The sequence below is a fragment of the Haemorhous mexicanus genome, chromosome 2 (genome assembly GCF_027477595.1).
Source record: "Haemorhous mexicanus isolate bHaeMex1 chromosome 2, bHaeMex1.pri, whole genome shotgun sequence".
Lineage (NCBI taxonomy): Eukaryota > Metazoa > Chordata > Aves > Passeriformes > Fringillidae > Haemorhous > Haemorhous mexicanus.
In genome coordinates this window covers 97,709,200-97,723,468 of record NC_082342.1, presented here as the reverse complement: position 1 = coordinate 97,723,468, position 14,269 = coordinate 97,709,200, and positions in this window count along the sequence as shown.

The window sequence follows — 14,269 nt, the reverse complement described above, 5'->3', positions numbered from 1 at the left end:
GGAGTTGTTCCTTTCCACATTTTTTCCCAGGCTTGTGTTACCTTCTCAACTCACCCTGTTGCAGGCTGCAGCACTGTTCTGTTCCTTGGCCCTGAGTGGACTGGTGGGACTGCCTGAAAGGTCTGGTTTCAGTCGATGGGCACGATTAGTTGGATGCAAGGGACTCTGCAGTGGCACTAAGCTCTTTGTTGATGGAAGTGGAGCCATCTTGTGTTAAACTGACACACTGCCAAGTGCTGCTGACTGTGCAAACTCTGTCCTGGCTTTGGTACTTTGTCTAAAATGCTGTCTTAGTTATTCACAGAGAATTCAACGGCCACAAGAAACTTCTATCTTTTGAGCCAATTTTTGTAATTTCTGCATGACCGATCACCTATTTTGCAAACTTTCTTATTTTGGCCAGCAGAGTGATTTGGGGAGATCATCTGCCTGGTTTGAGAAAACATGTGACACTCTTGGTGACCCTTTCCCACTGAGGCTGCCAACAAAAGGTTTGAGAGAGAGGGAGGCTCCTCTAGGAGCTGAGCTGAGGTTTCATCTCCATTTCCCATGGGTTAGTAAACAGCTCTCAGGTGTTGTAGCGTCAGTGCAAAGTATAAAAATCATTGGGTGTTTGCTGAGGGGGAAGTCATAGCAACAGGAGTCACAAACTTCTTAAACTTCTATTGAAATTATTCAGGCAGCTATAATTGCTGCTCTTCTGTGTGGTAGGGGTAGCAGGTATGTCTGTATTGTGTTGCTGAACCCTTGAGGTGATGATAAAGTCCTTCCAACTACTAAAAAGTGGGGTTCAGCACTCAAGGCAGCTGACAGCAGACCTTGCCCCAGAGTCGTCCCTGTCCTCAGCAGCAGATTTGTTGTGCAGTGGGCCAGCTGGCAGTGCAGAAGTGCTGCTGGAGGCACGAGCTGGGAAGTAAAAGGCATCAGTCAGGGAGCCCTTTGGGTGCTATGTCAGCTCCAATTGCAAAATGTTCCCAGCCAGCTGGGGAGAGAGCGAGAGAACCACTGCAAGCCTCAACCAGCAGAGCATCAGTTTCAGGAATTGCACCATCTGAAAGCATCCCAGTCAAGCAGAACTACTGTCTCCATTGAGCAGCAGCAACCTTGACCATGCGTATCATTAGACTTAAATGGTTTCTTACTAATTAAGCACAGTTGCTGATAACCTATATTCTAATTTCTTGGAGCGTGCAGAATAAATACAATCCAATTGGACTGCTCCACTGTTTTAATTTTCATAGGGTATTTTTAGTTAATCTTTTAAATTGTAATAACAGTGAAAGAGATAAAAACACTGTAAACAGTTGCAAGGAATATAATAAAAGAATTCTGTAAGAGAAATGCTTCAAACCAATGTATCTTTGTAGTGAATTCTGTTGTTTTAGATTTATCATCATTCTCATGGCCTATTTGCTATATGTACATAAACCTCCCCTCACCCTTGTGCAGGAATTGCTCAAGAGAGCTAGTAATTTCTGAGTTTGAAAAGTAGTGTGACAAAAGAAATAATCAAGCTAATAATGATCCATGCAGTTTCCTACCTTTCCAGCTGTTCCTGAAGTCCCAGATATAACAAGCAGGAAGAATGACACAGTAAGGAAGAGAAGCAGAGCAAATGCAGTATGTGTAGAATGTGCTGTAAACAGCATTAAGGTTTTCTCCTGAGTTCAAGATTACATTTCCAAGATTACTTTTCCCAGTAAGCATTTATTTTTGATGGTAGTTAAAGAAATCAAAGGAATCTCTGTCCTGTCTCACAGCAGAAAAGCTGCATTAGTGGCCAGGACTGTTGGGGGTGGGGTGGGAGAGGGGCTGGTGACATTCCCCAGTTTCATCCAGGATTCCCAGATTAATTTATTCCTTTGGTTCACTTCATAAACAGCTTTGGTTCACTTATAAACAGCTTGCCAGTGGTGGAAGGATAAGAAAGGTAGTTGATACCAAACTTATAAAAACAGGTACCTGTATTTAAATTTCCAGCTCTTACTTGAGAATTGTGGGTTAACTTCGTGGCTTAAGATCCCACGTTGGGTCTGGGTGAGATGGAGCTCAGCCCTGTGCACAGCCCTGTGCTTTGCGTTGGGAGCTAGAGAGGAGCTGATAGCACTCCAGAGTTTTGGCTGCTGCTGAGCAGCGCTGGCACAGCCTCAGTGCTGTCTCTCCAACATTCTGCCCCCACATCACTGGGCTGGGAGTGGGCAAGGTCTTGGGAGGGCACACAACTAGGCCAGCTGACCCAAGCTGACCAAAGGGATATTCCATGCCATATGACGTCTGCTCGGATATAAAAGCTAGGAAAAGGAGGAGGAAGTGGGGAGCATTTGTTTTTTGCAACATTTGCCTTCAGAGGAACTGCTCCGTTTCCTGAAGCCCTGCTTCCCAGGAAGTGGCTGGACATCACTTGCTGATGGGAAGTAGAGAATACATCTTTGGGTTTTTTTCCTTTGCTTGTGCATGCGCAATCTTTCGCTTTTGCTTTGCTGACCTGCCTTATCTCAACCTACGAGTTGTTCTCCATCTTATTTGCTCTCTAATATTCAGCTGAGAAGGGTGGTGTGATAGAGTGGCTTGGTGGGCACCTGGCATCCAGCCTGAGTGAACCCACCCCAGTCCTTTTCGGTGCCTGATGTGGGGTGAGGCAGTGACACCTATTTCTATATATTGCCTGCTGTAGTAGTGTTAGCTGTCCAGTAGCAAGCTCCTCTGTGGAACGCAGTTTGCCAGCTGCACTGCTTATCTCTTTATTTTGCTGAGTTTGGGAACATGTTAATACAAACAATGGCTCTGTGCTTTTCCCTGGCATTGATGGCCTTGCTGTGCTGGGGGAGCTATCTTGTGGAGACAATGAGGGAATACATCTCTCTCTTCGTACCCGGAATTTATGTGGATTCTTTTATTATGCAGGCTCCTGCAGTCCTTGTTCATCCTTACATGATCTGTTTAATTAGTACTGTAAGCATATCATGGGGTTTGTGGAATCTGATATCATGGTGGCATATGAGAAAACAAATTTTGAGTGAGGAGACATCAAAGTGTTCCCTGAAGAGGTCAGTTCCTGGGTGGCAGGGTGTGTGGAAGGATTTGGGCAGGTTCCTAGGGCGGTTATCACCTCCCATTGCCTGGGAGTTTACAGATGAGCAGGTAATCAAGCCTGACAAACTGACCCGTCAGCTGATAGAGGGGTGCCTTGCCCAGCCCAACGAAAGCCAGCAGCTTCTCGCCCTGTGCTGGGGCCTGGCCTGTGCCTACAGAGCCACAGTTCTGCTCTCTCAGAGGACTGTGACTGAGGCAGGGACCCAAACTGTGTGTGAGGACATGAGGGTTGAGATAGGAACCCAGACCATGACAACTACTGTAACTGTCCCTGTAATGGAAAAGGAAAGGTGGACAAGGAAAGCAGCAAGTCCTTGTTGTCAATTAGAAAGGGAGGAAGAAGAAGAAGAAAAAAAAGAAGAGAAGGAAGAAAGAGAAGAAAAAAAAGAAAAAGAAAAGGAGGAAAAAAAAGAAAAAGAAGAAGAAAAAGAAGAAAAAGAAGAAGAAAAAGAAGAAGAGAAAGAAGAAAAAGAAGAAGAAAAAGAAGAAAAAGAAAAAGAAGAAAAAGGAAAAGAAGAAAAAGAAGAAAAGGAAGAAGAAGAAAAAGATAAAGAAGAGAAAGAAAAGGAAGAAAAAGAAGAATCATCAGGAAAGGAAGGGTTTGATCAAGAAACCAGTCCTTTAACAAATAAATCAAATAAAGGAGTGAAAGAATTCAAACAGGAAACAGAAATTACCCAGTCTCTGATATCATCAGAGCTTCAAGACCTGCAGAAAGATTACAGCCGCCAGCCAGGTGAATGGATTTCTGCCTGGCTGCTTCGGTGCTGGGACTGTGGGGCTGATGGTCACCTACTGGAAGGTAGGGAAGCCCAGCAACTGGGATCCCTTGCTAGAGATCGGGGAATTGGAAGAGGAATTGGAAAAGAGACGGCAATTTGCAGTCTCTGGAGACGACTCCTCTCAAGTGTGAAGGCAAAATATCCCTTTAAGGAAGATCTTGTGAACTCCCCAGGAAGGTGGACCACTCCACATGAAGGTATCCAGTACCTGAGAGAACTAGCAGTGCTAGAAGTCATCTACAGTGATCTAAAAAATGATAACATCTCTAAAGATCCAAAGGATGTCCCTTGCACAATGGCCATGTGGAGGAAGGTAATTCAAAGTGCCCCTGCATCATATTCTAACAGTTTGGCAGCAATGTATTACCCAGAAATGGAGACACCAACTGTAGAGAGAGCATCTTTTTGGCTCCAAAACTTAGAAGAAACTCTTTGTACCCAGGGCAGCACCTCAGCTGTCAAGAGTAGTCCAAGAAATCAGCCTTCTCCTGCCCTGATCCGAGGGAAAGAGAGCTCCAGACACATGACACGTGGTGCACTGTGGTTCTTTCTGTGTGATCAGGGGGAAGACATGAGGAAGTGGGATGGTGAACCCACCTTTAAACTAGAAGCCCGTGTCCGTGAACTAAGAGAGAAGAAAGCTGAGAAAGAAGAGAGTTGTGAGAGAAGAGAGAAGGGGCCATCCAAAAAAGCTGTCAGAGTAGTCTCTGCAGACATGAGACAGCAATCAGCAACCTCCCAGACACAGAAGAACTGACATTGCCTCTCTTGATCCTGGCGAGGGGATTTCTGTCTGGCACTGTCAGGGTCAGGCAGTGAAGGCTCTAACCAGGAAAAAGAATAGAGGGTCCCTCCCTTCTGCCAGGAGGAGGAGAGGGATGACTGGATGTATTGGATTTGATAGCCTGGCATATAAGACCCAGAGAAGTACGCAAGGCTTTGGTAGATACTGCTGCATAGTGTATGCTGGTGCTATTGGGGTACAGGGGCTCAGAACCCATCTGGATCTCTGGATTGACAAAGGGGTGCCAAAAATTGTCTGGTTTGGAGCCTGAAGGGAGCTTAACAGGAGGCAAGTGGGAAAAGTGCCCCATTGTGACTGGCCCACTTGTATCCTTGGAATTGACTGACTCAGGAGAAGATACTTCAAGGACACAAAGGGGTACCAATGGCTTTTTGGTGTAGCTACTGCAAATACAGAGAAGATCAAGTAGTCATCCACCCTGCCTGGCCTCTTCTTCCTTGCAGGAGAGCTGCAAGGTAAGGAGCAGCAGGTGGCAATTGCTACCAAGACAGTGCATCAGCAGCAATATGGCACCAACCGAGATTCCCTGGCTCCCATCCATGAGCTGATTCCTCAACTGGAGATCCAAGGAGTTATCAGCAAGGCTCACTCACCTTGTATCTGTCCCATATGGCAATTGCAAAAGTCTGATGAAGAATGGAGGTTAGCACAGGCTACTGTGGCCTAAATGAAGTCACGGCACCCCTGAGTGCTGCTGAATCAGATATCAGACATATTATCCAGTGTGGAGAGTGTCAAATGAACCTGGAATTGATGGCCCCAGGGGGTGGAAACACAGCCCTATGATCTTGATCCTCCATGGGTGTACCACATCCCTTATCACCCACAAGCCTCTGGAAAGATTGGGAGGTTTAATGCACTGCTGAAGACTATGTTGAGCGTTGTTGGGCAATGGGGCATGGAAGATTTGGGATGCAAATTTAGCAGAAGCCACTTGGCTGGTTAACACTAGGGGATCTGCTAACCGCCCTGGTCCTGCCCAAGCTGTGGGAGGAGATAAGGTCCCTGCACTACACATGGGGAAGTAGCTGGGGGAGTCAGTGTGGACTTCTCCTCCCATGGGGAAAGGCAAACCCATTTGTGGGATTGTCTTTGCCCAAGGACCTGGATGTACTTGCTGGGTAATATGGAAGGATGGGGAGACCTGGTGTGTGCCTCAAGGAGACTCGACCTTGGGGGAAAAATAATCTGTGGTGTGAGTTTTATGTTGCAGGAAGTAAAGAAGCAGGAGTGACATGAGCTGGTGAAGAGAGAATTTTACAGGGAGTAAGGCGAGTGCGACGACAACCCGAGCCAGGCTGGTCAAGTGTGCTGCTCCTCCTGTCCTGAGCACCCATCCTGATGGAATGGAATCCAAGTCATGGACTGTTTCTGAACATCTGGAGGGGCAGAGGAAGCCCATGGAATGGGAAAATCATATCTATCTGTGAGAGGACTGGGGATAATAGTTAATGAAAATGTATGGATCTGTGTGCTTGGTATAAAGATGGTTTAAGGATGCAGTTTAAGATCTAAGTGCTGGTAAAATGGATTTCAGTAATGAGAAGTAAATACAGTGCAATAGTTAGAAGATTAAATTTTGCGGCATCTGGGTATGACACAAATGGTATGGAATAAGAGGTGGAGATTGTATTTGGTCTGGCTGAGGTGGAGTTGTTTTCCCCATTGCATTGGGAGCTAGAGAGGAGCTGATAGCACTCCAGAGTTTTGGCTGCTGCTGAGCGGCGCTGGCACAGCCTCAGCGCTGTCTCTCCAACATTCTGCCCCCCACATCACTGGGCTGGGAGTGGGCAAGGTCTTGGGAGGGCACACAACTAGGCCAGCTGACCCAAGCTGACCAAAGGGATATTCCATACCATATGACGTCTGCTCAGATATAAAAGCTAGGAAAAGGAGGAGGAAGTGAGAAGCATTTGTTATTTACAATGTTTGCCTTCTAGAGCAACTGCTATGTGTCCTGAAGCCCTGCTTCCCAGGAAGTGGCTGGACATCACTTGCTGATGGGAAGTAGAGAATAAATTCTTTGGGGTTTTTGCATTTGCTTGTGTGCACACAGCCTTTTATTTGGTTTTAATAAACTGCCTTATCTCAACCTACGAGTTGTTTTCCATCTTATTTTCTCTCTAATTTTCAGCTGAGAAGGGGGGTGTGATAGAGTGGCTTAGTGGGCACCTGGCATCCAGCCAGGCTCAGCCCCTTGAGAAGGTCTGCTGGCTCTGCTGTCCTCTCAATACCTTGGTAGTTCAGGGCAACCATTTTTAAAGACCTTGCATACTATACATGTAGTCACAGTAGATGACTACTACAGATACTGCAGTAACAAAGAGTATAAAATTAATCACACCCAGATGGATGGACACTTTGCAGAAGTCAAAATTCTTTTCAGTTGTTGGGGTGAAAATCTAACATCCATCCAAATTTTAGGGAACAAGTGATGTAGGGAGCAAAAGATGTGTCTGAAATTCCTTTACTGCAGAATTACTGTACTGCAGAATTCCCTGCAGTACAGTAATTTTGTGTAATATGTGACTGTCCTGTAAGTACCATGTGCCTGTACACTGAGTCTATCTCCCTCAAAAAATGTTTCAAAGCGATTCCTCCATGTAGCGCCATGGACAGTAACATAAATTTTTTAGGTGCTTTAAGTTGTTAGTTTTATTTTCTGTAGTTTACTTTATTGTCAGCTGCCTCCTGTGGCCATCAGCTGAGATTGAGGGCTGGAACACACTCTGTGGGATCTGCAGAGGATGCAGATCTGCAGAGGATGGGTGACTTCATGGTGGTGGTACATCAGCTGTCCAACGCTGATGCTGGCTGAACTGGACCTGAACTTCTGCTTGTGCTTCTTGCTCTGGGGGAAGGATCCTGATGCAAAGAATATGGAGTTGTCTCTTGCATTTGGCTTGCTGACAAATAGGGCCCCAAAAGGTTAATATATCCCAGGATCATAGCTCAGCATTATGGGAAAAACCCCAAAACCAAAAAACCCCAAAAACCTTAAAATAAACTTGGATCCATTAAGTGGATAATGCAAAACTTGGGTAAGGCAGATAGAGTCACCTTTATGCTCTCGCTTTGTGGAAGAATTAATGCAATTTAAATACCCTCAGTGGTATACATCCTGAATTCTCTCATCATACAATACACTTTGCTAGTTCGATTTTTTTTCAAAATAAATCAAACTGGGAAGAAAAAAAAAGTATTTAGTGATAAGGATTAGAAATACAAGTGAATTGTGTGTAAATTATTCACCTGCATACAGAAAGGAATGTTTTGCAATGTTAATTAAAAGATATATATCAGGGGACTTTTATTTCTGCCAGCCTCCTCTCTCCTTGAGATTTGTGTGGTTGCATCTGAAATAAAATGCTCTGTTCTCATAATAGCTTCTTCAGTCTTATGACTTTGGGAACAGACAATTTAGCCAGAGCCCTATCAGTAAAAGATGAATTGTTAGATTCATGTTCCACACAGTGATTTTATTCAACAACTAAAAGATTAAGGGCAATTCTTTCAGGAAAGTCCCCTGAGTTTGAATGCTTTCGTTTGTAGGTGCCTCTGGAGGACACTGGAAGTAGAAGGAAATAAATGTAACATGTCTTAAACTTTAATCAACTCTAACGTGTGGTCAGAGGTAACTTTAAAACTTTGATCATGATCATATCATTTTGGCATAGTGCCACTGCAGAAGAGTAATATGATTTTTGGGATGCCCTGATTTTTCATTTCCATGCTTTATGAGGATTTTATGTATTTTATGTTTTATCTCTTTTTTTTTTGTCTGCTGACCCTATTCTGCTTGGATTGCAGACAGCTTCAAGAAGACAAAAGTAGTATTTTTAAAGTAAAATTACTGATACTGCTCTCTGTCTTTGTTATCCACACTAATTTTATATTTTTTTCCTGGGAATGTAGAAGGTGTGGTGAGAGCTCCTTTGTGCTGAGCCCTTAGATTCAGCACAAAGGAACTTTTACAAAAGGGAGAAACTTGCAAAGAGGGGAAGTAAGGCTACAATACTGAGGTAAACAGTGGGACTTCAATTTCAAAAGAAATCCTCCCTGGGCTATAATAGATTTAAAGGAATTCTACCTAAATGGGCTCAAGGGAAATAGAGCATCAAATTTCCAAAAAAAGATAAACACAAATTATGTGACACTCCCACTAGCTTTGATGAAAGGACTGGAGGCGGTTATGTGTCAGGGCAGGGGTGACATTTTGCAAAGCCAAAATTGTGTCATGCTGTACAAGAGAATACAGAAGAACTGTTGGAAGTTGATTTCCAGGGTGTCCCGCCATCCACAGTTGTTATTTTATGGAAGGCACCACTGGCCAGAAGGTAGCACTCATGTCCATGGAGATTTCAAGGGAAGACAAAGAACCTTTATAGTTCTAATCAGAGGCCAAGGGTTATCTTACTGTGTCTGACAGAGGAGAAACAGACAAAATTATATTTGACACTGATTTGCTCACTGTCAAGCAAGGTTCTCAAAAAAGGACAAATATTAACTTCCAATAAACTGTTCATATTTTCCATAGGTGATGGAGGCAAATGTCAGACGTTTGTATTTCTGGAAATATTAAGTGAAGAGGTCTGTTATCCAGTGCTATCAGTGATAAAAGATGAAAACAGAGGAACTTCTGGAGGACAAGTTGAATAGGTTTGTCCCAAAGCTCAGAAAGAACAGGTGTATCTCTATTTGTAAAACTGATGTAAATATTATTTTAACATCTAACTTTAGGAGGGTTCATTGCCCCATTCTTTCTAACACAGGGCCTTTTAGATCAACTTCTTGCTTGAAGTAAGAACTAGAGCCACAGACTCAGATATGCTATCAGTGCAAGTGGCTCTTTTCTATGCTGGACCTTCACATGTGTCTTTTTGGACAGCAGAGATTTCCCCCAGAGAAAATACAGGTTAGGCATCTCTACTCTGTAGCAAGCAGCTGCTGGAGGCTGTTTCATTAGCACCTTGAAAATCCTGGTCAACAAACCTTTTTGCTTCTGAGATCTCTATTTTAATGGAAACCACTTAGGACACATCCTCCTGGTAGGTAGACACACACGCTTCTTTTTTCACTCTTTGTTTGTGTGTGGGTGTGTGTTTCAGAAGGGTGTAGTAGACAAGATGAGTGGATGTGTTTCATTTTCTGCAATATACTGAAAGTACTTTTGAAAGCTTATATTTCTCCTTACCTGTCAAATGCTTCTGATGGACAGTCTGTGGTAGTGGATGCACACTGGATTGGCAACTTCTGTACATGCTTGCAGCACGAGGTGACAGTAACAGCAGAGCCACTTCTTTTTGTCCAGCACTGCTAAACTTGCTTTAGGGAACAGAGTTGGGTTTCTGCAGTAGGAGCAGAAAGGATTGTTATAGGATTGGATTCCTAGCTATCTGAAGGAGAGTTTTCATTTCAAAGGGACCTGAGCATTTCTCATTCCACCCTTCTGCTCCCCCCCAGAATGATTTTAAGTAAACTGGCATGATCAAAAAGATGGCCACAGGAGAGAAGTGAAAAGACTTTACATAAATTATGCCAGGTGTGATAACTTTTGGTATGTAGCTGCATGTGGAAAAGGTTGTTATATACGATTGTCTTCAAAAGAACCAGAAGCAAAATTTGGGGAATGATTGACAAATCAACCTTGCTTCAGTCTCTGGGAAAATCAGGGAGTCAATTTCTGAGAACAGGAAGAAGAATGAGAGCCCTCAGCACAACTTTACACAGGCAAATCACACCTGCCCAGCCTGTTTGCCTTCTGTGATAAAATGACCACAGCTGTGAATGAAGGGAGAACACTGGATCTTATTTACTTCAGCTTTAATGATGTGGGTGCAGTTCAGGTAAACTTTAGCAAGGCTTTTCAATGTTGTCTCCCATAATATTCGTGCATCTAAGTTTGGAATTTGTAGTCTGAATGGGTGGGGATCTAGATGGGCAAGCAGCTCTTTGGGTGGCTGGGCTCAGAGGATCACGGGTCCTGGGTCATACACCTTCTTCCTGGGAGCTGGTCCTGAGTGGAGGTCTGCAGGTCTGTCCTGTGACCTGTCCTGTGTGACACCATTACCCTGGAGGAGGTGATGAAGAGCCCTTTTCCTTGACAAGGCTGTCAGTGTCACTGAGCTGGAATGATGGCACCATCCATGCTGCCCTCCACAGGGACCTGGACAGGCTGGCATGGCCGTGGGGCAGGAAGCTGTGCAGTTCAACACAGACAGCTGAACTCCTGCAGCTCTCCAGAAATCTGCAGGGAAACAGCCACTAGCTCTTATTTCAGAGACAAGAATCCATTGAAGCATGGGGGACAAGTTTGTTGTTTCATCCATGGGGATCAGCACCAGAGAGAAAGAGCAAACAGGCACAGTAACCAATTAGCCCGTGCTGAAATGATCCTGACACAAGTTTACAGCTCTGCAAAGTGTCTTCTTTGGTTTTTCTCCTTGGACAAAGATATTCCATGGTGGTTTCTCTCAAAGAGATATGGATGAAAATACATCACCAGCTTTTCTAAACCTTTCCTGTAATCGGGATGAAGGAGAATGGAATCCCTGGATTATGTAATTTTTATGTAATTATTTGTGTTTTAGTTTTGCTGTGCCTTAGGCAACTTCACAGCTTCCCACATCTTGTTTATGGTAAATTTTTGACAGATTCAAAACTTGACAACTATTTTGGGCTGTTGTATTTTCATTACTACTTCAGCACCTGGAAGTGAACAGAGCTGTTTGAAATGCTCACAGTGGTAGCAAGAAGTTTCATGTCAGAGCACTACTTCTGAGTTTCTCAAATAAACTTCCACAGCAATGGGGTTTTCTGAGCTTAGCCATCCATACAACTGGAGCAACTTGGAGGAACTTGTTTGGTGTTGGAGTGGTGTTTTCATTATTGCAATTTTCTTTCTATACATCCTGTTACTCAGGAAACAGGAGATTTTTGGTGAAGACACCATGTATATTGGAAAGGAAGGTGAAATTTTTCATGAAAAGTGTGAGAGAAAACACCCTAGAATTGCACACAGGCATACATTGTGTGTTGTGAGCTGATGCCTCTGTCATCTAGTCCTCTGTGCTCCCACTGGAATGGCTGTGTTTGCTGCTGCTGTGATGCCTGGAGGTGTGTGCACTATCACACCTCCCCAAACTACAGGGATGTTATAGGCTCTGGGAAGAAATGAAATGTTTCCAATGGAGCTGAACCTGATCCAAAAGACATCTATGGGATGCCACTTGCCTAAGTGCACAAGACTGCATGTCCTGGGACCTGGGCATGAAAGACTCAAGCACTGGTGATGTTGGTCCACTTCTGTGTTCCAAGTGTGTCTGAGAAGCTGGGGAGAGGGTCCCACACAGCAGGTTAGTGGGCTTTTCTGAAACTGGACACATTAAATTGCTCCTTATGATTCCCCTGTCATCATGAAATGTCTTGCCCACAATGCCTGGGTAAGTGCAGATTTGCTAATCACACCATGGGGAAAGTAAAAGAGATTTGCTAAACAGACCAACAAGGAAAATAAATTAGTGTCTGTAAGCTGAAATTGCTTACTAAAATGTTAAAAATAATAATGTAATAGGATGGTAGCACTTAAAATGTGACTCTTTAGACAAGGACAGAAGCAAAGATTGAATTCAATATGGATAGAAACCTTGAGACACTCATACCAAAACACATCTCTGCTCCTGTGTCCAGTTACCCACTCGAGCCAAGACCTGATTGCATTCACCTGCTTCACTCAGATTCACTTCCAGTACCAGCATCAGCACCTCTCCAGTTATCATTGTGTTGTGATCCCAGACCTGAATTTCCACCATGAAGGACCAGACACTGACCTGACCTGAGCTGAGCTGCGCTGCTCAGGCAGCCCCACACCTTTTCCCTCGATGCCATCCATGGAATGATATCTACCCCTCCAGTGCAGCTTGCAGCTCAAAGCCAGACCTCTGCCAAAGCAGATTGGCCTGCAGTCTGTACTGGGCCCATGGAAGTCCCCATTCACACACACAGAGTCTGGAGACCCCCAAAAGGAAAAGTTTTTGGCCACCTCCAGTCCCCTCCCGCAGGGGCAGGGCCACCCAGCTGTGCTGGGCAGGTGAGGGAGCGTGGGTGAGGCACAGGGAATCCCAGCCCTGTCACACATTTTCTTGTCACTTGCCCAGCAGACCTGGCAGTGCTTATTTTGTGTTTATTTTGCAGATGATGAGCTGATCCTTTTATCAGGAGAGTGAAGGAATGGTGTCAGGAGTGCTAGGGCAGTAACACTGGCATTGCCTCTCCTCCCATCGTGCAGGAATGAGATCTGCAAGGCTTATGTCACACTCAGCCTTAAGGAACACAGCTAGCAGCTAGTGGCAGAGAAAGAGAAGGAAAGAAAGGGAGATTAAAAAAAGGACTCTGTGAGTGGAAAGTTGACCCTGGGATCTCTGCAACCTGGGATAACCATTGATCCAAATGAGGACAGGTACTGACTGGAGCCTGGTTCAGCTGGGCAGTGCAACTGGTAAGCTCTTTCATTGCAGGCCTGCTTTCCTTTTGTAGTTGTTGGCTAGCGTTGTAGACCCATAAATTGTTTTTACATGGTTTGTTTGGTTTTTTCTTTGTCTGAACTAGGTATTAAGTTTTTTCTCTCTCAGAAATAAGCAAAGCAGCAAACATGCAGTATTAGGAGTGCTTTAATGGAATGTGAATAGGCTGAGGTTTGAATGGCCAGATCCCCCTTCAAACACTGATGTTCTCAGTCCATCCTTGCTTAAGCAGCTTCTCACAAACCTCTAACTCTTCCTGGTTTCTCAATTGTTGCCCTCCCTGAAGAAAAGTGCTTGGAAAATAAAATTTTAAAAATAACAGCAGTGTTAGAACAAATGCAATCTATATTTTTGAAAGAGTTGAAAAATATCAATACTTGCTTTTAAAGACCAGCAAGTTGTTTCTTGAGAATTTCCATATTGTCTGCAAAAATAAGTTTAAATCTCTATGTGGAAGTGAAGGCTGAAGGAGACAGGAGATATCAATGTGTTCAGGTGGCAGAGCAAGCTGATGGGAAGTGTGGATGGAACAAGCTGGGAGCTTGCAGCATGTTCTGAGGAGGGCAGAGCAGAAGGTGACATTTTGGCAGCCAATGTATTTTTAAAAGGGGCCATGGTTACTATTTCCCTTTATCTTAAGATTTGGCTAAATTTTAACTCCATTCTTTTATTATTTAAAGCATTGTTTAGCAATCAGGGCACTTATGGAAAGGGGTCTGGCAGCCCTAGGGAGCAAGGCCCTGTCCTTGCAGTCTGGGGACAGTTTCTCCATGCACATTGCCCAGCCTTCCATCCCCTGCCCTCCCCACGTGGCTGTGGCCAGCCTCTCCTGCAAGGAATGATGCTGCAGCAGGAGGCACCTGGGAGAAACCACACTCTGCTGGGCTCTGGGTCTTGGGTTATTTGTCTTCCTCTTGCCTGAAGCCTGAGCTGCCAGTCCCTTCTTGGACACCTCTGTAGCTTCACTGTTGTTTCTGCTCCTGTGAAGCCTTTTATTTGCCTCATTCATATTCTTGGGAAAGTGGCTAAATTAAAATAGATTCTGTAAATTGCATGGATAATATAGA